Consider the following 21,155-nt stretch of genomic DNA (forward strand, 5'->3'; position numbering starts at 1 on the left):
TCTTTTGTTTTTCCTTCGGCTTGGGAGGGGTACTAAGGGTGGCCAGCACGGCTGCTGCCTCCCTTGCAAGGATTTCGGCTGTTTTCTTCTTCTGTTTTCCTTTCTCAGGACTTCCTGTAGAAAGCCCTGTAGCGGCTGATTTCGGGCTTGCTGTAGAAGTCGTTTTTTATTTTCCTGTAGAAACAGGTGGCATCGTTTTAGCCTGTTTGGCTGAGGGTTCTTTGTCTTTTGAATTTGCTGAGGCTGCCTTCGAGGTGCCTTGACTGACGTGGACTTGTTCATTCCTTTCCACCCTACTCTGTAACCTTTTCTCCCTGGGTGTCAATGTGGGTTTGTCATCCTCTGTTTCGGCAACCTGGTGTTTCTCCTGTTTCCCCTTTTGTTCTTTCTTTGGTGCTTTGGCCATGGTTTCTTGGCCTTTTCCTTTCTTCTCTATTTGTATTGGTTCCTTCTCCTCGCTGCTGGAGGAGGTGAGCTCCTCGGCCAACATTTTGATGTCCCCATCCTTAGTCAAATTTCGAAAGGCTTCCCACGAGAGAGGGACGGTGTATGTGTGGAGTGCATCCTCCACGAGGAGCTTAATGAGCCCATGATGGGCTACCTGGCCTGACGTGCCCTCTCGTAATTCGGTGGCACATTCAGTCATGGATTGCAGGAGGAAGTAAGGAATACTTAGCTTGTTTTCTGAAGGTAGGTCCATTTGGTGCCTAAGTTCTGTGAGCAGCCGGAAATGGTACCCATATACGATGCTGAATCGTCCTTCGCACGTGATATATTTCATAATTTGGAGGCCGACCTCACTCCAGAGCGGCTGTAGGCTAGCTCTGCGAACCCCATTCTTATCCTCTGAGAATTGCTCCTCCGGAAGAAAGAACTCCTTTTTAGCCTTCTGGCCTAGTTTTCTCTCCTCCTTATCCCACAGTACCCCCATTGGGAGATCAGTGACTCTCCTGATGAACTGTGGGGTGAGTCTGAGATTCAAACCCCTGAAATTGACAACGGCCAACGTTTTTGATTTTGGCTTCAAAGCTCGCAGGAATTCCTCTGCCACCTCGTCATTGTAACCTTGAAGCTTGTCGCAGAACGACATCCATCGTGCACGAGAAAACAGGTCTACCACCTCAGGGTTTTCCCGTAGCTTCTTTGAGTCTGTTGGTTCTTTCCTAATGAACCCACCTGACATGGTGAAGGCTTGCTGTGTTAGCCGGAGGTGGCTGGCCCGTATCAAAAGACGAGCTCTCTTTTCTTCATGGTTCAACCATGAGGCAAATGCCATCAACTGGATATCTCCTACGACTGTGTTGGGATCCCATGAAGTCACATTAGGAAGGGCCAAATTATGGAGATAGAACTCCGATAGTTTGGGCTTGTCCTCTGATGAACTGCTATTGCATAACTCTGTGAACTGCTGGAGGTCTTGGGTTTGGGATATACCCCTCTGTGCCAATGCATTAATTTGGAATTGCAGCGACTGGTCCCATAGGTATAGGCCATAAGATTTGGCCGGTTGTCTACATTGTAGAGCATCCATAGCCCAACTGGCCATGCAGGCCAGTTGTGCCTCTTTTTGCTGCAACTGTTGTTTGAGAGCTTGTATCTCGATTTGTGCTTGCAGTTCCCTTTCCTGTAGATGCGAGGTTAGCTCCCCAAGACCAACTTGCAGTCCTTCTCTTCCTTGAGGTTCTGCTGTAGTGTCCCCTGATGATGTGCCCCTTTCTTTCCTCAGTTCCTGTAGCTACAGTTTGAGTTTCTCATTCTCTTCCTGTAGGAATACCCACTGGCAATTTCCCACGTGTTTGGCCATAGCTAATTCTCTTCGTGCCTCCTTGAGTTGTTCCTCCAAGGGGCCTATATCTGCCACTCCTTTTGATTTAGCTATCTTCATCCACGTGTGGGTTCTCACTCTTTCTTCCTCCAACGCAAAGAAAAACGGCACTGTGAATTTCTGTGGAATAATTTTTCCAGCCTCCAAAAAGTTATAATACGAGCTCAAGCTTGGTTGGGGACTAGGTTCCAGAATATGCTCTACCTCTTCTTCCCTCGGTGGCTCTACTCTGTCTTCCCTCAGTGGTGATGTGGCTGCCTCTCCCTCCATTCTTTTGGTCTCCTTGAGCCTGGCCAATGTTTCCTGTAGAACGGCCTCAGCATCCTGTAGCGGGGTTTTTGAAGCCAACCTGTCCATTCTCTCTTTCCAAGCAGTTGTCTTCGGGCTCCCCCGCTCATAAGTGACTGATATTTTTGAGGGGGACCTCTCCCTTGGCGAGGTAGGGGTGTCTTATATGGTAATTGGGTTGTTGGATGGAGGTTGGGGCCTGCCTGTTTTGATTCTCACACTTCTCCTGGCTTTGAAATACATAGGGATCTCCCTCTTTTGTTTTTCCTTCGGCTTGGGAGGGGTACTAAGGGTGGCCAGCACGGCTGCTGCCTCCCTTGCAAGGATTTCGGCTGTTTTCTCCTTCTGTTTTCCTTTCTCAGGACTTCTTGTAGAAAGCCCTGTAGCGGCTGATTTCGGGCTTGCTGTAGAAGCTGTTTTTTATTTTCCTGTAGAAACAGGTGGCATCGTTTTAGCCTGTTTGGCTGAGGGTGCTTTGTCTTTTGAATTTGCTGAGACTGCCTTCGAGGTGCCTTGACTGACGTGGACTTGTTCATTCCTTTCCACCCTACTCTGTAACCTTTTCTCCCTGGGTGTCAATGTGGGTTTGTCATCCTCTGTTTCGGCAACCTGGTGTTTCTCCTGTTTCCCCTTTTGTTCTTTCTTTGGTGCTTTGGCCATGGTTTCTTGGCCTTTTCCTTTCTTCTCTGTTTGTATTGGTTCCTTCTCCTCGCTGCTGGAGGAGGTGAGCTCCTCGGCCAACATTTTGATGTCCCCATCCTTAGTCAAATTTCGAAAGGCTTCCCATGAGAGAGGGACGGTGTATGTGTGGAGTGCATCGTCCACGAGGAGCTTAATGAGCCCATGATGGGCTACCTGGCCTGGCGTGCCCTCTCGTAATTTGGTGGCACATTCAGTCATGGATTGCAGGAGGAAGTAAGGAATACTTAGCTTGTTTTCTGAAGGTAGGTCCATTTGGTGCCTAAGTTCTGTGAGCAGCCGGAAATGGTACCCATATACGATGCTGAATCGTCCTTCGCACGTGATATATTTCATAATTTGGAGGCTGACCTCACTCCAGAGCGGCTGTAGGCTAGCTCTGCGAACCCCATTCTTATCCTCTGAGAAATGCTCCTCCGGAAGAAAGAACTCCTTTTTAGCCTTTTGGCCTAGTTTTCTCTCCTCCTTATCCCACAGTACCCCCATTGGGAGATCAGTGACTCTCCTGATGAACTGTGGGGTGAGTCTGAGATTCAAACCCCTGAAATTGACAACAGCCAACGTTTTTGATTTTGGCTTCAAAGCTCGCAGGAATTCCTCTGCCACCTCGTCATCGTAACCTTGAAGCTTGTTGCAGAACGACATCCATCGTGCACGAGAAAACAGGTCTACCACCTCAGGGTTTTCCCGTAGCTTCTTTGAGTCTGTTGGTTCTTTCCTAATGAACCCACCCGGCATGGTGAAGGCTTGCTGTGTTAGCTGGAGGTGGCTGGCCCGTATCAAAAGATGAGCCTTTGGGATTTCCTTAGACAGAGCGCAGAATTACGCCTCTATCAAGCACACAGTTCGTGAGTTCTCGGCTATCTACAGGTGAGCCTTGACAGGGGCTCAATTACGAACCAAATCCTGTAGAAAACCTCACATATACTACGACGACAATTCTCATGCAGAAGGAAGATGACGCTTGCAAATTTATGCCGAGACTATAGTTCTACTTTTTTAGGGCGTTGACTTCGCCACCCTTCAAACCAATTGCATGGGAGGACCAGGTTTAGGCTTACCTCTTCCAATTCGCCACCTTTGACGTGAATAGATTGATTTCCTCCGTAGCGGTGAGCTTCCTGTAGGGCAGCTTCCTGTAGAAGTCGCGCACGGGTTCTGGAGGGTGCGTCAGTGGTTCTGGGCCTTCTGTGCAACCACCAGACGTTTGAACAAGCCGAGGACTCAGAGTAACAGGCTTCAGGGAATTTCGGACGCTTACTCGACTGCAAAGCAGTTGATGATAAATGATTGGAGTGCCATACACGATCTAGCCGGTGGATTTGAATCCCTGCGGAACTCGTGGCGCGGGGGTGAGCTATCCCTGCCGGACCGTTGGACGACGTCACCTATTATCATTCCACTGTAAGTCTGCCTGACCGCCGCATCATTCCTGTTAACACCCAGGTTGTTCCCTATGACTCCCAAGGGAATACGGCCGGGGTAACCACTAACCAATCTTTGGATCACTGTTTCTAGCCAAACTGTGATCAGAGAGGGCTCTCTCTTGATGATTTGTCTCTGTTATGATGGTGTTTTTAGGCTAGCTATTATGCTCAGGTTTTGTTTTATGTTTTGGGTTGAAGGATTTCTTTCAAATCTTATGATATAGTGTTTAGATAGTGAAATACCATTGGGCAATGGAGTCTGGAGCTGTGAAATGTTTTGATATGCTGGACTGGTGGTGTTCAAACTGCAGGGCCTATTGTGTACTCTAGACAAACAAAATTGGCTTAAATGGTGATGTATGTCAACCAACAGAAAGCAATTAAGAATTTTCTATTAAGTTGATGAGGTGAAAGTGAGCACACTGCACAGGAGCAAAACTTGAATTCCTGTAACAAAGGCCACGGTGAAAGGTGTATTCTGAAAGTGCAGCAATTAAGAATTACACTTATCTAGACTACAGCTGAAGAGAACATTTATAAACAACTCAGATTGAACTCAGGGTATTCAGAGAATAAATCCTGAAAGTTATTCTTTTTCCTTGTTGCTTAGTATAGAAAATCAGATAACATATATGAATTTTAACAAAACAACTAATTGACAGTGAGAAGGTACAGAGACTTATTGTATGGTGAAATACACAGGAATCCAGCAGTCATCAACAGACACCGAAACGCATTCAACAGCTCAGAAATCCAAGAAATTCCATCACTTTCTTTATTCAACTTCTGAAAGGATTACAGCATAAGAATTTCTTTAGGAGAAATCAACAACAACCCCTCAAGCTTATGCGAGGAGCAAATATATACTCTCGGTCTTTACAAAAATATCTGAGTTCTAAGTTATCTCAGATTTAATACTCTCACCAACTTCTAAGATATTTAAAATCAGAAAGTTATTACAACATTGAATACAAAGTAAAGGTGTCTTTATGCTTTGTCAGAAGATATTCTGGCCTTTGGAGGCCACTGAGTCGGTTAGAATGCTTTGATTAAATGCTGGAGAACACGTCTTTATGCTTGCTGCGCTGTATTTTTTCGGGTTTGCCACCTGTGATTGTGATTGCTGCTGTGGTGACCGAATAGCCCTGCTGAGTTGGCTCAGCTTCTGTCTTTCCTTTGTATATTTATCTACCAAAATTCTGCCTGTGCATGACTACTTATAAACTGGACAAAAATTAACATTACAAGTTCTGGCTTGATAAGATTATCTGTGTCAAATTCTTCCAGACTTCCTGTGTGGGCAATTGGTGCTTCACAATTGCCTCTATGGTTTCATCTGCTTCTGTATACTTAAAGAAATTTGGAGGTACATCAAACAGATGATTGATCTCATTCATAATAAAAAATAGGTTGTCCACCCTATTGTACAAAATTTGCCCTGATGCCGGCCCTGATTCTGCTGAAGTACTGGGCTGTCTTGCAATTTGTCCTGCAGCATGGGCATCAACCCTTTTGATGTAGTTTTCAAGGGTAAGCAGTCTTCCTACACTGCTTAATATACTGGGGAGGCCTCTGTTCTGTAATGCCTGAAATCTGTCCATGAACTTGTTGATTTCGATCTGCATATCCTGGGTTCTCCTTTCCAGCGTTCCAACCAGGTTTCGTAGTGTCAGGACCCTTTTAACCATTGAGATTGTCTCAGTCCTGTGAGCAATTCCCATGGTGGCCAGTTGAGAGCTTGTCCTGTTATTTAAAATATTGATCATTCTGGTGGCAGCATCAGGCATGTTGCCAAGGCTTGCTCTAGCTCTGTGTATTTCCCTGTTTGCCTTTGCAATGAGTACTGATTGTTCATCCATAGTCTCAATATACTGCCACTGATTGGTGATAGACCGGCCAATATTGCCCCAGAGGATTGCTTTTAGCTCTGCTGTCACCTTTTCTAGTGTGAGCTCCTTCTCAAGCTCAGTTATCCTCTTCTTTAGAGTTTTTATTTCTCGTTCCTTTACAGCTTCACTCTGCTTGCTCTTATTATATCTCTCATTTACTTTAGCCAAAGATTCTTTGGCTGAATTGAGCTCCAACATTTGAGCTTCCAGGACTTGAATTTCATTTCGGAGCTTCTGCATATCCAGACTATGAGTCTGCTCTGTTGTTGGTGCAGTTGTTGATGTAGTTGGTGCTGTAGGCCCTGTCTGCTGAGGAGGAGGGGCAGTTGTTGGAGGAGCTTCCTCAAGATTGATTATTTCAGGAGGAGGCTGGGAGGTTTGACCCTCTTCTCTTTGCTTCAATGCTGTCTGTAGTGCTGCCTTTGCAGCTTCTGATTCTCCTAGTTTGTCTTGAGTCCGGATCAGCTCCTTGTACAGAGATATCATTAGATCTGTGGCATCTTTTTCAAGTCTTTGTTGGGCAACATCATCTGTCTGAGGGTGGATTGTGGCTGGGAGTTTGATTTTCTTCCTTAAGGCCGCCATGTCTGCATCCCTTAACTTCAATATTTCTTGGATACCCTTAACATCCTTGGGATCATGTCCCATCTCTATAATTATATCTTCCAAGGACCTGATTCTGTTGTCCTTAGCTTGTGATGATGCTCTCTCCAATTCCAGCTGAGAGGCTGTATTATCAAGGCTGCTTTTTAGTTTGTAATTTTCCAATGTTTCATCTGCCAAGGAGGCATACACCATCTCACCAGTCTGTTTGTGCAGTTCGATTTTGTCCATTGGGTGTATGTCTTTGGCCAGGACCTCCATGTTGGTCCTGAGGTAATCTGAGGCAGATTGGGGATGCAGAGCTGTGGGCATAAAGTGACTCATGATCATTTTGCCTTCACTTACATCGAAGGCAGACATGAGTCTTTGCTGATTGGTGGGAGCCAAGTTTAGCAGATGATTGTACAGCTGTATTTTGATAGGATCACTCCTCCTTTTGATGTCTATAAATTGCTGTTTGATGCTTACTTGTCCTTCTTTTTGCTGGCTGGAGGATTTGACCTCTCCTCCTATAGCTCTGTCCTGTTCATGCTGGAAGGAACTGGCTGAAACTTCTCTGCTGGGTGGGCCCATGCCCATTGCTTGTCTTATTGCTATATCATCCTCTGGAAAGTCATTCAATCTTTGTCTTTTCTCTCCCTGGTTGATGGATGAAGTCAGGGGAGTCTCTCTATCCCTTTTTCTGGTTAAGTCCTCCTTCTGTGGGGTTTGGAGGACCGAGGCATCAAAGGTAGTCTCTGGCCTAGGAGGCACTATATTTTGAGCCTGTTGCTCAGTGGAACTTGGAGCATCAATCACTCTTTCTTGCTGCAAGGGCTGCTGTTTGTTATGTTGCTCCTCTTCTTGCTGCTGCCCTTCTCCCTGCTGCTCCATCTCTTCTTGTTGCTGCAGCAATGTTTCCACTTGCTCTTCTGTCAAAGGAGGTGGCTGTTCCACCTGCTTTTCTTTGTCTTTGCTGGCTGTCTGTGCCGTGTTCCCGGCAGCTTGCTGCTGTGTTGTTGATGATGAAGTAGCTGCTCCAAGTTGTTTTTTGTATGAGAGGGGAACCTGTCCACAAGTTTCTAAGTCAGCTTCCTTTTGAATATTTCTAGCCTCTCTCTCTAGCAGCTCTTCATTAGTAATTTCCTCTTCTAGGGTACCTTCTTCCCAGCTTAATGCATTGGCATGCTGTTCAATCTCAGGCTGCCTTACGTGTGAATAGCTGCCCAATTTGTATTTTATCCTCCTGAGGGAGACAAAGTGATTGGGGTCATAGGGTATCCATTCAAAGCTAGTTTGCAGTCTGAGGGCCTCTAGGATACTGTTTGCCTCTTTCCACCCCTCCTCTTTTCTGTTGTATAGGAAAGGACCCAGCTGGCTCCTTACCTTTAACTGTGACTTCTTGTTCTTGCTTTGAAAGTGGAGGTAGTCGGCATTCCCAAACTGCCTGAAATATTCTAAGGCAAAAAGCCTCATGGGGACATACCTTGGCAACCTAAAAGGCTTCAACTCACAGCCATATATTCTGATGACTGTGTGGTTTTGGTAGAGGTACCAATTACCAATGCTGTAGGTTTTGTTCAGGTGGAGAATTCTCCTCATTTCATCAGTTAGCCTTGGAGGAGGAACACCATGCAATACTGTCATGGCTGGATGAATGAATAAGTCAATGAACTCGGAGTATGTGTAAGGTGATACAGAGGCACAATGAAAGACAGAGGTCCAAAACACAACTGACCTTGGATTTCCCTGGGCATTGACTTGTTTCAAGGGAATAGAGAAGCTGGCTGGCTGATAAAACAAGAATAGGTGGTATATGTATGAGGTATACCTGAACAGTCTTTCCCTCTTCAAGTTCATAAACTGGTCATGGATCTTATCTGCAATGTATGTAGCATAATCATAATGTACAGCTGGGGGCTTCCCAGGAGAGAATAGAGACAGCATTGCCATTATGATTTCATCCACATCCTCCAGTCCCTTGAACCCTAGGACATAGCTGATCAAATCCACTAACATCCTGCCCAATTCATTCAAGTACTGATATCCAATAGGAGGAGTTCTGATGGCTTCAGAGCCTGGTTTTACAAACAGCTGGTTGATTTTGATGAGTTGGTCATTTGACAACTTGCTCCCCTTCTTTATCAAGTTCTGCATGTGGAGGGGGGTCAATAGCTTTGCAGTATGGAAGTGCAGCATCTCATTTATACTCTCTGGGGTGATATGGAACAAGACTGAGCCTGTAGGGCTAATGACAGCTCTTTGGCTTGGGTCATAGCACTCCTGGCATCTGTAGACCAACTCTGGCATAGGATTTACCTGGGGGAGGTTGTAGATGGGCAAGTTTGAGTCCCAAATCCCCAAGATGTCTGCTCCACTAAGGTGCTGGGCTTTCAACTCATTCAACATCTGAATATTATATTTGGAGCCCAATGGAAACCAGTCTAGCATTTGATAATCCATATCTCCCAGGGCTTTCCATTCTAATTCCTGGTGAGGGGCATTGAGAGGCTTGATGTTCAGAGCAATGGGAGTGTCCATGGTCTTCTTTGAGTCTTGTAAATTGTGATTGAACTGTTTGCAGTAGGCAGACCAGTTCAGGGGTGATTTACCACAATGCAAGTGAGTTACAGGTATCAGAGGGGAATTAGCCCAAGAGCAAGTGAAATATTGTTTGAATTGGGGACTGTAACACTGTCAGGCCTCACTTTGTCACCTGTAGCAAGTTTTTAACGCGCATAACCTACTGTCTCACGATTGCGCGAGCAGTTTCAATTGTTATGACAAAACCTCGGGAATTTAAGGCTTAGCTAGTGTTTTTCGAGGTGGTGGCTGAAAATAATGGCTCTGTAGAGGAATTCACTGGTGAAATTGTAAATTTCAACGTCCTTTAGGCCTTCTAAGAGCATTTACAGACAACTGCAGGCGTACGGAGGAGGAATGATGAAAAATACCTGGTAAAATAGCGAGCAGAGGTTGTACGAGCAGTCTGGATTGGTGCTCTGGAGGTCGCCTGGTTGATTTTCAGCAGGTTGGCGAAAAATCGGGCATGAACAGTATGCAGCGGAAATAGTAAAAATAGAGTGAAAAGAATGTAAAAACGCATTTTTGGCCATAATATAGGTTTTTTGACAAATTTGGCGCCTCTTTGTGATGACGTCAGCATGACGTCATTGGTGGGGTCAAGGTCGGATGACGTCAGCTGACGTCATCAGGTGACGTGGCGGGCAGCCATTGGTCCATGGGGTAATGAGGTGGCAGGCACGTTGGCACGGATGCGGACAAAAATACGATGCGGTGGCAGACACGGTGATGACGTGGGGATGGCACTGTACCCGCAAACCGGGCGGTGAAAGACCTGACGGCTACGGTTTAGCCCTAACCGTGGCGGTTTCTCGGGGCGGTTAGGATACGGCCCCGCATCTGTCAGAGGACGCTTCGAGATAGCGCAATGATCGACGCGTGGCCGCGCCGTGACGTGACGCAACGTCACTTTCTCGGGCGCTAAACCTTTGCCCCGGGGACCGCTCCAATATCCATGATGGCCGTCGGATCTGGAGGCCTCAATCCAACGGCTATCGGGGCCGTGAAGTGATCGGTGGATAATGCAAAGGCGCGGCACTTATTTAATATTTGTTTTTGGAATGCGCGCTTAGGCGGAGGGTCGTAGGGGTATGGTTTTTTAACAAAGTTTTTTAATATATTCGCAAAAAACAAATATGCGCCAAAACTTTGGTTAATCACAAAAAGTGGGTTTTTGTGTCATATTTGGCAATTTTAAAGCGGCTAAGGGTAAAGAAAGATTTTTACAAGGTTCAGGTTTGCAAATGGGGGTAATGGGTTAAAATGGAATCAGAAAGGGGGAGGAAGGTTAGATTCAGGTTCTTCAACATGACCAGGTGTCATTTGATCCCTTTTAGAGAACATATTGGCTATAATGCCAAAGGGAGGGATATTTATACAAAATTTGGGGTTTATACACCATGGTGTTAATATTAGTAGGGGAAAGGTGATATAAGGATTTACATAGTAAAGTTAGAGTTAGTATGGATGGGGGGTAAATGAAGGGGGAAAGCACTGAATTGGTTTGCAAAACACTTGGTTTAAAGAGTAGATCAAAATGAAAAAAAATTTACATAGGAAATGTGGCTTTTGAATGAACAAGACCCACCATGAAACCATGATCTACTTCCATGAAGCTTAGCTGAAGAGGGGATATTAGTAATGAAATGAAGGGGGAGAGGGAGGTTAGTCAGGCTCCTTGCTGTAACTTGATGAAGCTGAACACCTTGTACATTGATGGATTTTTCCTTGGAGAACCTGGTTCACATATCTGCAATGGCAAAGATAACCTTTCTGCAACCTCAACTGCTTACCCATCTACTTGCCTAGCATTTTTTATTACTTCTTGGAGGGTGCACTTGGACTTGCAGACCCTTGCTTGCCTTTTCTTTTCCTTGGCTTTTTCTTTGGTTTCTCTATCTACTTCTACCCTTATTGCTTTCCAAGGTCCCAGATTAAGCTGTTGGGAGCCTTTTCTTCTCTACCTGATCTACTTGTCTGCCAAGATTAAACAGTTTGGACAGACTTTCTTCTCTATTCTACAATTGAAAATTTAAACCTTGGAATGATCCAGATTAGACTGTTGGACCATCCATCAAAATTGAATCCTTATCAAGATGTACACATAAATTGGATTCTCTTGGAAATATGTGATTTTTGAGTTATCAAAGCAGAGCATATTTGGTCCTTTCATAGCCAATCATGAAATATGAAACCTATTGGTATAGGTAGCTAACAATTCCCTGCATATCTACCACCGCCATTTCTGTTAGATCGCCGCTTCTTCCCGACTGGACGCTTCCCACGTGTCCATTTCCTGTCTTGCTTGACACGACCAACACTTTCCGAATCTGACGAGACCATCAGACTGGTCGTGGTGGCCAGTTGAATGGCTACCTGACTAGCTCAACCCATTCATTTTCACACTCGCACACATTTTAGAGCATTGTTCATGTAATTTGACGAAAAAGGGTGAGGCACTTACCTGTGCGGGCGCGACGTTATTTTCAGGCTTCAGGACGAGGGTGATGGATCCGCTTGCTGCTGCTTCATGCACAGGCACGGGGGTTCCTCCTTGCCAACTGCTGTTGGTTACGAAACTTATTACCTGGCTGTGGATGGTGCATGTGCCTGCTCTATGTGTTGCAGGTGCCTTCATGGTGTACGCTCTAGCTGGATGAACTGCTACGGGATTCCTGTAGGATATCCTGTAGCAGTTTCTCCTCCTCGGGTTCATGCCGAAACGGTGGAGACGGTGGCATCATGGTCATGGTCGCAGGGTCCTCAGATGGATTTGATAAGTGGCGCATGGGGCCTCTGCATCCTTTATTTCATTTGAGAATTGCTTCCTCTGAGAATCCAACGTTCTGATTTGACTGTGCAGGTATTTCCATTGCATGGCAACAGGAGTGGTAGAAGGAGGCGACAGCAGTGGGTGATGGAGAAAAACATTGGCTTGCATGCCTCCGTGTCAGACCTCGGGCTTCGGATCTTCCCACACAGTCGGTCCTGGGCCGTCCAAAGATTCTACAGGAAGTACCCTGTAGAAATACAGAACTTCTTGTAGAAAGTCCTGTAGCTTCCTGTAGAAGGCTAAACTGTGATCAAATCATGCCCAGACCTTGGAAGAGATGAGTGTTTCTGGAGGGAGTGCTGGTGAAGTCACCTGGTAGCATAGTAGGGACCCTTGTCCTTGAGTTGAGGGACCTCTTTTCCTGCATGGAATACCTGCAACCTGCATGAATTGTCAAATCTTGAACCTGTTTTCCCTGTTTCTTTGTTCGTTTTTTCTTTTTTCCTTTTTTTTCTTTTTTTGAAAGACAACAGGGGCGCCTTCGTGAGGTTTTAACCCTTACCATCTGCCTTGAGTGCCTCAGAGAGGTTTTCACCCAAGGGTCTTTTTCAAACATTTTCAGAAAGACAACAGGGATGCCTCAATGAGGTTTTCACCCCTACCATCTGCCTTGGGAGCCTCAGAAAGGTTTTCACCCAAGGATCTTTATTATATACATTTTTTTTTATTTATTATTTTTTTTTTTTTGAGATGTTCAGGGTAAGCCCAAAACAGAGGCAGAACCCTTCTCTATGACCAGCACTGATTTTTCCACAGTTTTGATGAATTCTTGCCTTGACAAAGGTTTTCTGTAGATCTTTAGTCGATGCCCATTGACGAGCATGGGGATGGCCTCCTCATCAATGGTCCGAATAAGAACAGACCCATTGTCATTACATTTTTCCACTGCATATGGTCCGAGCCATCTGGTTCTCAGCTTCCCCTTGAAATCCTTATGCCTGGAATCGTACAACAACGCCCAATCTCCCGGCTGAAATTTCTTGTCATTGAGGTGTTGGTCATGCCATACCTTCCTCTGAAGTTGAACCACTTCTGAGTGGAGAAGGGCATGCATTCGGTGCTCGTCCAATCCATTCAGCTGCAATAACCTTTCTTGTTGGGCATGGCTGAGATCCAGGTCCAGCTGAGCTGCCATCCTCAAGGTGTTGTACTCGAACTCAATTGACAGCAAAGCTCTCTTCCCATAGACCAGCTCATAAGGTGTGATGTCGGTTGTGGTCTTCTAGGTGGTGTTGTAAGCCCACGTGGCCTCAACCAGGCAATCTGCCCAATCTTTTCTACTGCTGCTCACCACCTTAGTCAAGATCCCTTCCAATGCTCTATTGGTGACTTCCACCTGCCCATTTGCTTGGGGATGATAGGGGGTGGAAGTCCTATGCTTGATTTTGTGATGAGCGAGTAGGTCTTCGATTAAGTTGGAGGTGAACTAGCCTCCTTGATTGGTGACTAGCTCTCTTGGGTAGCCAAATTTGTAGAAGATGTTTTCTCTTAAGAACTCGGCCACCTTTTCTTCTGTCGCTGCTTTGATTGCCTTGGTTTTTGCCCACTTTGTCAGCTAGTCTGTGCACACAATGATGTAGGACCTTTGCCTCAAAGGAGGATTGATTGGACCCACAAAATCCATACCCCACTTCTCAAATGGCTCAAGAGTCACTTGAGGTTGGAGAGGCATTTCGTCCCTTGGAGTCGGTTTCCCCATCCTTTGGCATCGGTCACATTGGCTGATATACCTTTTGACATCTTGGTGAAGCGTGGGCCAATAGTAGCCTGCTTGTAGGATTTTGAAGGCAGTCCTTTTGGATTCAAAATTTCCTCCACAAGGCCCGTCATGACAGGTTAGGAGGATATCAAAGACTTCCTCCTCCCTTACACAACGCCTTAAGATCTGATCGGGGCCAAGCTTGAACAGGTTTCCCCCAATCCAAGTGAATGAGGCACTCTTCCTTACGATCCTGCTCTTCTCTCTTGAAGATAGGTGCGGAGGGAACTGTGCTGAGACAAGGTAGTTTGCTATATCAGCAAACCATGGAGAGAGTACTGAGATAGCAAACAGATGTTCATCTGGCATCTGGTCATCCACTGTTCCATCCTCACCTGCAGGTAAATCCAATCTAGACAAAAAGTCAGCAACAACATTTTCTTTACCTGGTTTGTCAACGATAGTCAAATCAAACTGCTGCAACAAAAGTAACCATCTAATAATACGAGCATTCACATCTGGTTTATTCATTAAATATCTAATTGCAGCATGATCTGTATGTACAAATGTTTGATAGCTAGTGATATAATGTCGGAACTTGTTCAGTGCATGGACCACGGCCAAGAATTCTTTCTCAGTTACGGTATAATTCAGTTCTGCCTTGGATAAGTTTATGCTAACAAAGTATATGGCGTATGGAATTTTTTGTTCAACTTGTCCTAAGGCTGGCCCTATGGCTTTGTTCAAAGCATCAGTGTGGATGTGGAAAGGTAGGGCCCAATTTGGACCTCTCAATATTGGGGCAGACACCAACTTATCCTTTAATTCATTCAGAGCCTTTTGACAATCGTCAGTCCAATTAAACTCAACATCTTTTGCCAAGAGGCCAAACAATGGCGAGGCTAGCTTACTGAAGTCTTTAATGAATCTCCTATAATACCCTGCTAAACCTAAGAAACTTTGAACATCTCTTACCTTCTGAGGAGGTGGAACCTTCTTGATGAGAGCAATTTTGTTAGGATCCACCTGTAACCCTTGGCGAGAAATGGTATGGCCTAGCACGATCCCTTCAGTCATCAAGAATTCACACTTTTCAGGACCAACGGACAGGTTCATCTCAATGCATTTGGTTAGGAATTTTCCCAGATTGGACAATGCTTCCTAGAAGTTGGACCCATAAGGAGTGAAGTCATCCATATAGATTTCCACCGAATCATGAACCAGCTCAGAAAAGATGCTCAAGACGGTTCTCTGGAAGGTGGCAGGGGCATTGCATAGTCCAAAGGGAAGAACTCGGTAAGCAAAGGTACCCCAAGGACAATTGAAGGTGGTCTTATCTTGGTCTTTCGGGCTGATTTGGATCTGGTTATACCCGCTAAACCCATCTAGGAAAGAGAAAAACTTCTTTCCTACCAGTCCATCCAACACTTGATCTATGAAGGGTAGAGGAAAGTGGTCTTTCTTGGTGGCTTTGCTCAGTTCTCGGTAGTCCACACAGATTCTCCACTTCCCGTTTTTCTTGGGAACCAGCACAAGAGGGGACACCCATTCGCTATCCGAGATGGGGTAAATGAATCTGGCATCCAACAGTTTTTGCAATTCTTCCTTGACGATGTCCTTAAGGGCTGGATTCATTCTCCTTTGGGGTTGCCTAACCGGTTTACAATATTCTTTGATGTAGATGTGATGGGTACAGACCGAAGGATGGACTCCTTTCATCTCCTTATAGCTCCAAGCAAAAGCATCTAGATGGCTGGCCAACAGACTACACAGCTCCTTTTTCTGGGAAGGAGATAGGGAGGAGCTGATCTTTAACATTCTCTCAGGGCCGAACTCCACATTTTTGACTCTGGGAGCGACTGGGTTGGTCACACAAAGGTCCACTAAGGTGCTGGCTTGGGAATCCTCCACCAATTCCTCTAAGGACGATGCACCGGGAGGTGGATTCTGAATCAAGGTCTCAATCAAATCATCCTCGGTTGGGGGACCTCCCTTAGTGGTGTCTAGGGTGCACAAGGGTGCTGAGTACACCTCATCCTCTTCTCCTTCCTCCAACCAAAGTGGTAAGTCGTGCTCTAATAAGGGTTGGGCAGGAGGGTACAGGACTAGCTGCTTGGACATAGGACCATTTTTTATGGTCATGTTTCATGCACGTCAGCTTATGTAAGCATCTGTAGTGGCTAACCAAGGCCTTCCCAAAATAAGGGGATATCCAGTAAGCTTTGCCTTTGGTTGCAGAACCAAAAAGTCTGCAGGGTACTCCCAAGAGTCAACATAGACCAAGACATCCTCTACAATCCCTTCGGGAGTCACGGTGGAGCGATCTGCTAGTTGCAGGACTGTCGAGGTCTTTCTCAAGGAACCCTGAAGGTTGAGTTTGAGCATGGTATCTCTGGTCATCACATTAATGGAAGCCCCCAGATCAATCAATGTGTGTGGTATGATGGTGCCATAGATGTGGAAATCAACTACAGGACTCCCAGGATCCAAATACTTTGGGCAGATTACTTGCCCCAACATAAGATCAGACAATTGTCCTATGACATTGATGGTTGAAGCGTCTATTTTTCGCCTGCCTGGGTGTCTGAAACACTTTTCCTTAACCAGTTTGTTGTATATCAGTACGTCTTTGATGGCTTGGAGAAGTGGTATTCTCACACACAACTATTTGAGTTCTCCTAGAAGCTCATCCTCCTCTGGGTTGGGTTGTGTGGTGGCCGTTAGTCTCTTAAGAAAGGGTGGAATGGCTTTTGGTTCACTTTCCTGTTTATCTTCCTCGTCCTTTGGGGGAGGAGGTTGGTGATCCGGAAGAGTCTTTCCAGATCGCAGGTTGATCTCCTGGATCTCCACAGCATAGGTAGGGCATGATGTTTCCCCAGTATATACCTGCTGGGCCTGTCGGTTGTAGGGGTTCGGGTTTGGTTGAGCAGGCATTTGGGGTTGCCTTGGAGGAGCAGGAGGTAATGGTTGTGGTTGAGTTGGTGGTGGAGGCAAAATGGCGGGAGGAGTATTGTACTGGGGCCTCCACCCCGGTTGAGGTGCATTCCACTGAGGCTGTGGCTGGGCATGTGAGTGAAACGAATGAGTAGTGGGCTGAGTATGGTACTGAGGCGGGTAAGACCATGGAGGAGGCACAGACCAGGAAGGATGAGCTGGGGGACCCCAGGAAGGCATAGGAGCAGATTGGTTGGGGCTATAATAAGCTTGGGGTGTCCCTTGCATCCCTTGTTGGTAAGGTCTAGGTCCATGTTGCCTCCTTTGGTTGAGGAAATAGAGAGGTTCAGTGGGCGCTTCTATCCCTTGGTACATGGCTTTAAGCCCAGGTAAGGTTGGACATTGGTTTGTGGGGTGGTCCTCCTCACAAACAAAACATACCTCAACCGAATGTAATGGGCACTCATTCTTAGGGTGTTTCCTTGTACACCTAGGACAGAAGATAGCCAAAGCCCTCTCAGCTTCCTCTTTCTTCTACTGGATTCGGAATGTATCAAGTTGCCTGGCAATGGTCTGTCTCACCTCACTCTTGAGGTCCTCTAATTGATTTGCAAACTCATGTTTGGAGAAAGGAATACCAGCTGAGAGGAGGTTTCCTCTACCTCTTTTATGGGCTACCCTAGAGTGGTTTCTAAACAAAGTCTTTATATCCTCATAAGGTAGTTGGTAAATATCTCCTCCAGCTAGCATGTGAAGGGTATCTAAGAGGTCTTCAGGGACTCCTCGGAACAGGACCAACTTGAGAGATTCAGGGTCAAGTGTGCACCTGGCTCGTTTATAGCTAAGTTGGAACCTTTCCTCGTAATCTTCTAAGGACTCATCATTCCCCATGGTCATCCGAAAGATTTCTCCCTTAGCTTCCTTGGACCTACAGTAGTCCCGATATTTGGTATTGAAAGCTTGCTGCATCTGGGCCCAAGTGGTGATACTGTTCCCAGGTAAGCCCATGAACCAGCGTAATGCTGCATCCTTAAGGGTAGAGGGGAAGAGTTTCAATTTTTTCTCGTCTTCGGTATAGTCATAGGTTCGACAAAGGACGGAAAACTCAAACAGGAAGGTATCAGGGTCTTCAGTAGTCAGTCCATGGAAGTGAGGTAAAGCAGAGGGGCTTATGTTCTTCATTTTCATGTCTCCATTGGTCTCTCAGATGGGGAAGGCACCTTCAATTCTCTCATCTTCTCCCCTATTGTCAGCCATAGCTTCAGATGAAGTGTTCTCTAACTCTTCTTCTGTTATAGGATCTTCGTATATCTCAGGAGGTTCGCCTATAGGTTCTTCTGGATCACTGTCACCAAAGAAGAGAGAAGGGTGACTCAGTGACGTGGCGGGGGTGTTGGGTAAGAATTTGCCTGTTTTATCTCGATTTCTATGAGGCATGAAATGGAAAGACTTTTGATTGATTTTGTTCTTTTTCTGGTACCTGCAAAACTTAAAACAGATTGAACTGCAACTAACTATCTTGCTGAAATAGAAATGCGGAATTGAAATGAAAACATGAAAGAACTAATCTATTTTGCTCAAATGAAATTGCGGAATTGAAATGCTAGGCTACGCTTGCAGAATTGAAATGCTAATCTACGCTTGCAGAAATGAAATTGTGGAATTGAAATGTTAATCTATGAAAGCAGGAAATGTCTATGCTACTTTTGTGGAAAGGAAATTGCGGAATGGAAATGAAATAAACTACTTAGCAGAAGGCGAGAGTAGGAAAATAGAAGAAAAGCAACAATCACCAATACTCTGACGCTTCCCCGGCAATGGCACCAAAAATATGGTGGGCTCCAGTATTGTAGCAATAATGCTACAACTCCTGGATCTTCCTTCTTTAATTTTATCAACCCGGTAGTTCGTAACAAACTTGGAAGCGACGGTGCTATATGCAAAAGTACTAGCTCTTGCCGCAGCTGTCACCTGGTCAGCTGGCACAAATCCGCTAGGGGCTTAAGCCAACTTCTATGAGCTCTTAGAAGAAGCTTTTTAACTCATGGATGAAAGCTAACTCAAAGGAAGCTAATCTACTTGTGGAAGGAAACTGAAAGCCAACAAGAAACACAAACCCTAGCAAACCCTAATTCTACCAGCTAGTCCTACTGATGCAAAGATGGGAATGCAAACTACTGGAAGAGATGCCATTACTTCTATGAAGGTAAGATGCATGTGTTTAGACTACTTCTACCTGAAGAAAACATCTTTTTGTATTTTTGAATAAGTTATTTAGAATTATCATGCATGTGCTTTTAACTGGCTTCCTACTGTGCAGAGGCGGATCATGGAGGAGAAATGCTTGGAAGAGGTCGGGAAGGTTCAGAGAGGGTATAAGGAGTCCCTAACATCCTTCCAGAGAGTTTCACAAAGTTTGGCTGCCAAGAAACCACGTTTGTGAGCTTCTACAGGAAGTCTGCAGGGGTTCTACAAGATGTTTCAGAATTTCTACAGGATGTTCAGCAATTCCTACAGGATGTTTTGCGATTGGATTCTGGATGATGGATGAGTGGAAGAGGCTGCTTGGATGGATAGGGAGGTAGGAGAGGGGTTTGTAATGACTTAGTGACATAGGGATGACGTGATGAGAGGGTGTGGAAAGCTAGTTTGTCTTAAAGAGGGCAGAGGGAATGGAAGGCCAAAAAGGTAGGATGACGTGGGCAGTAGAGTAGTTGTGAGACGAGGGGTCTAGTTTGGAGATGAGCAGCTGGCCTGGATGGAGCTTCTATGGACGAGAGTGTGATGGAGTTGCACTGCACAGTGGAAACTGAACCAAATCATCCACGTCCTACACATAATCAAAATATTACTAATCTATCCTAACTGTTAATGAAACCAATGAACAACAACGTTATCTCTAAAGAGAACCATGTATGGTACTGAAGCAAAGAAACATTCTGTTGGACACCTAATCCTAAAGGGTTAGTGTGGAAGCCGAAAATACTAAGCAGTCCAAGAGACCTTGGGATTTGAATCCCAAGAGTCACGTATTGTACTATAAATGTGTATCTTATGTTAATAAAAAAAGGTATTGAATGATTTATCTTTCCTTCTGCTAGAGGAAGTGTTCTCAATCTGTGTTCACGGGCATCTTTGTCTCTGGTTGCAACTCTGAAACTGGTGTGGTAGGTTGTGGCTCAGGCTCGCTTGATGTGACTTTGAAGCTTGTAGATGACCATCATTTCCCCCCCTGTCAGATACAAGGTGAGATGATGGAGAAAACTCAACTGCAAGACTGTTCAATATTCTGGAGCAAGTTCTGATATGTGTTTGGAATATCTTCTTGGCTGTTGATGCCCATTGCCAAGAAGCAATCCATCCAAGATGAATCTTTGTTCTTGCAGGACGTTTGCTTCTGAAGCATCTGTGTGAAGAATGGCTGGTTTTATGATAGTGCTTACATGGATGAAGATCAAAACAGTGATCTTTCAAATGGCCAACTCGGTCACAGTGTTGGCATTTCACGATCTGTTGTTTTTATGCATTGTTGCTCACTGTGAGACTGTGCATAAGCTGGTCTGTGCATTGATCTCCGTGCAGAAGACCGAATGACTTTGCCTCTATAAACTGACTCTGCTACAGGTGGAGCTCACTAAATTTCCAGCCATTCCAGCCAATAGATCGGACCAGCGAGAAGCAGAAATCTGGTATCTCCAATGCTGAAGCAAACTAGTGGCAAGATCAGAGAATATTAATTTGTACCCCTGTCAAAGCATATGAGTATTCAAGTCCTGTCCATGACAGTGTTATAATTATTGGAGTTTTGTTAGCCATCATTTCTGATTCAAAAGCGAAGGAGCATTTGAAGGATCCAAGCAAGTTTGCAGTTGCTGCTGCCCCAGTTGTGAAACTGTATTTAAAACTCATTATAGGTTCTGTTCCTTGATTCATCTACTGCACATTTACAAAGGATTTTTCTGTGTCTTTGTACTGTACTGTGAGTGGGTGTTACTTTTACTCATTGAGTCATAGTTGTAATCAGTCTTTTAAAGGGGTGTAATTTTGACAATGAAGAATATGCCTCGAATTACTAAAATATTAGAGTTATTAAAAACTCTGATATATTCCTCGAATCATGAAACATTCCAAATCAGCAAAGGATCTCTCTCAGAAATTCAGACATGTTTACAATATGCATAAGAATAGATAGAGTTTTTGCAGCTTGAATCACAATTGCAGCAAGAAGAATTAAAACGATGGAGTCATTCTGAACCTGTTTCTGTTCAGAACAATGAAGCAGACTCCCATAAACAGCAAGTCAATATTGTTCAAGTTCATTCAGATCCAGTACCCAATAAAGCAGCAAGTGTACATGCAGATGCAGAAACTCAGTCTGCACTTCCCAAGCCCATCA

This window comes from Pinus tabuliformis, chromosome 9 (assembly GCF_031772625.1).
Source record: "Pinus tabuliformis cultivar Carrire ecotype Pingquan chromosome 9, CPIR1, whole genome shotgun sequence".
NCBI classification, from domain to species: domain Eukaryota; kingdom Viridiplantae; phylum Streptophyta; class Pinopsida; order Pinales; family Pinaceae; genus Pinus; species Pinus tabuliformis.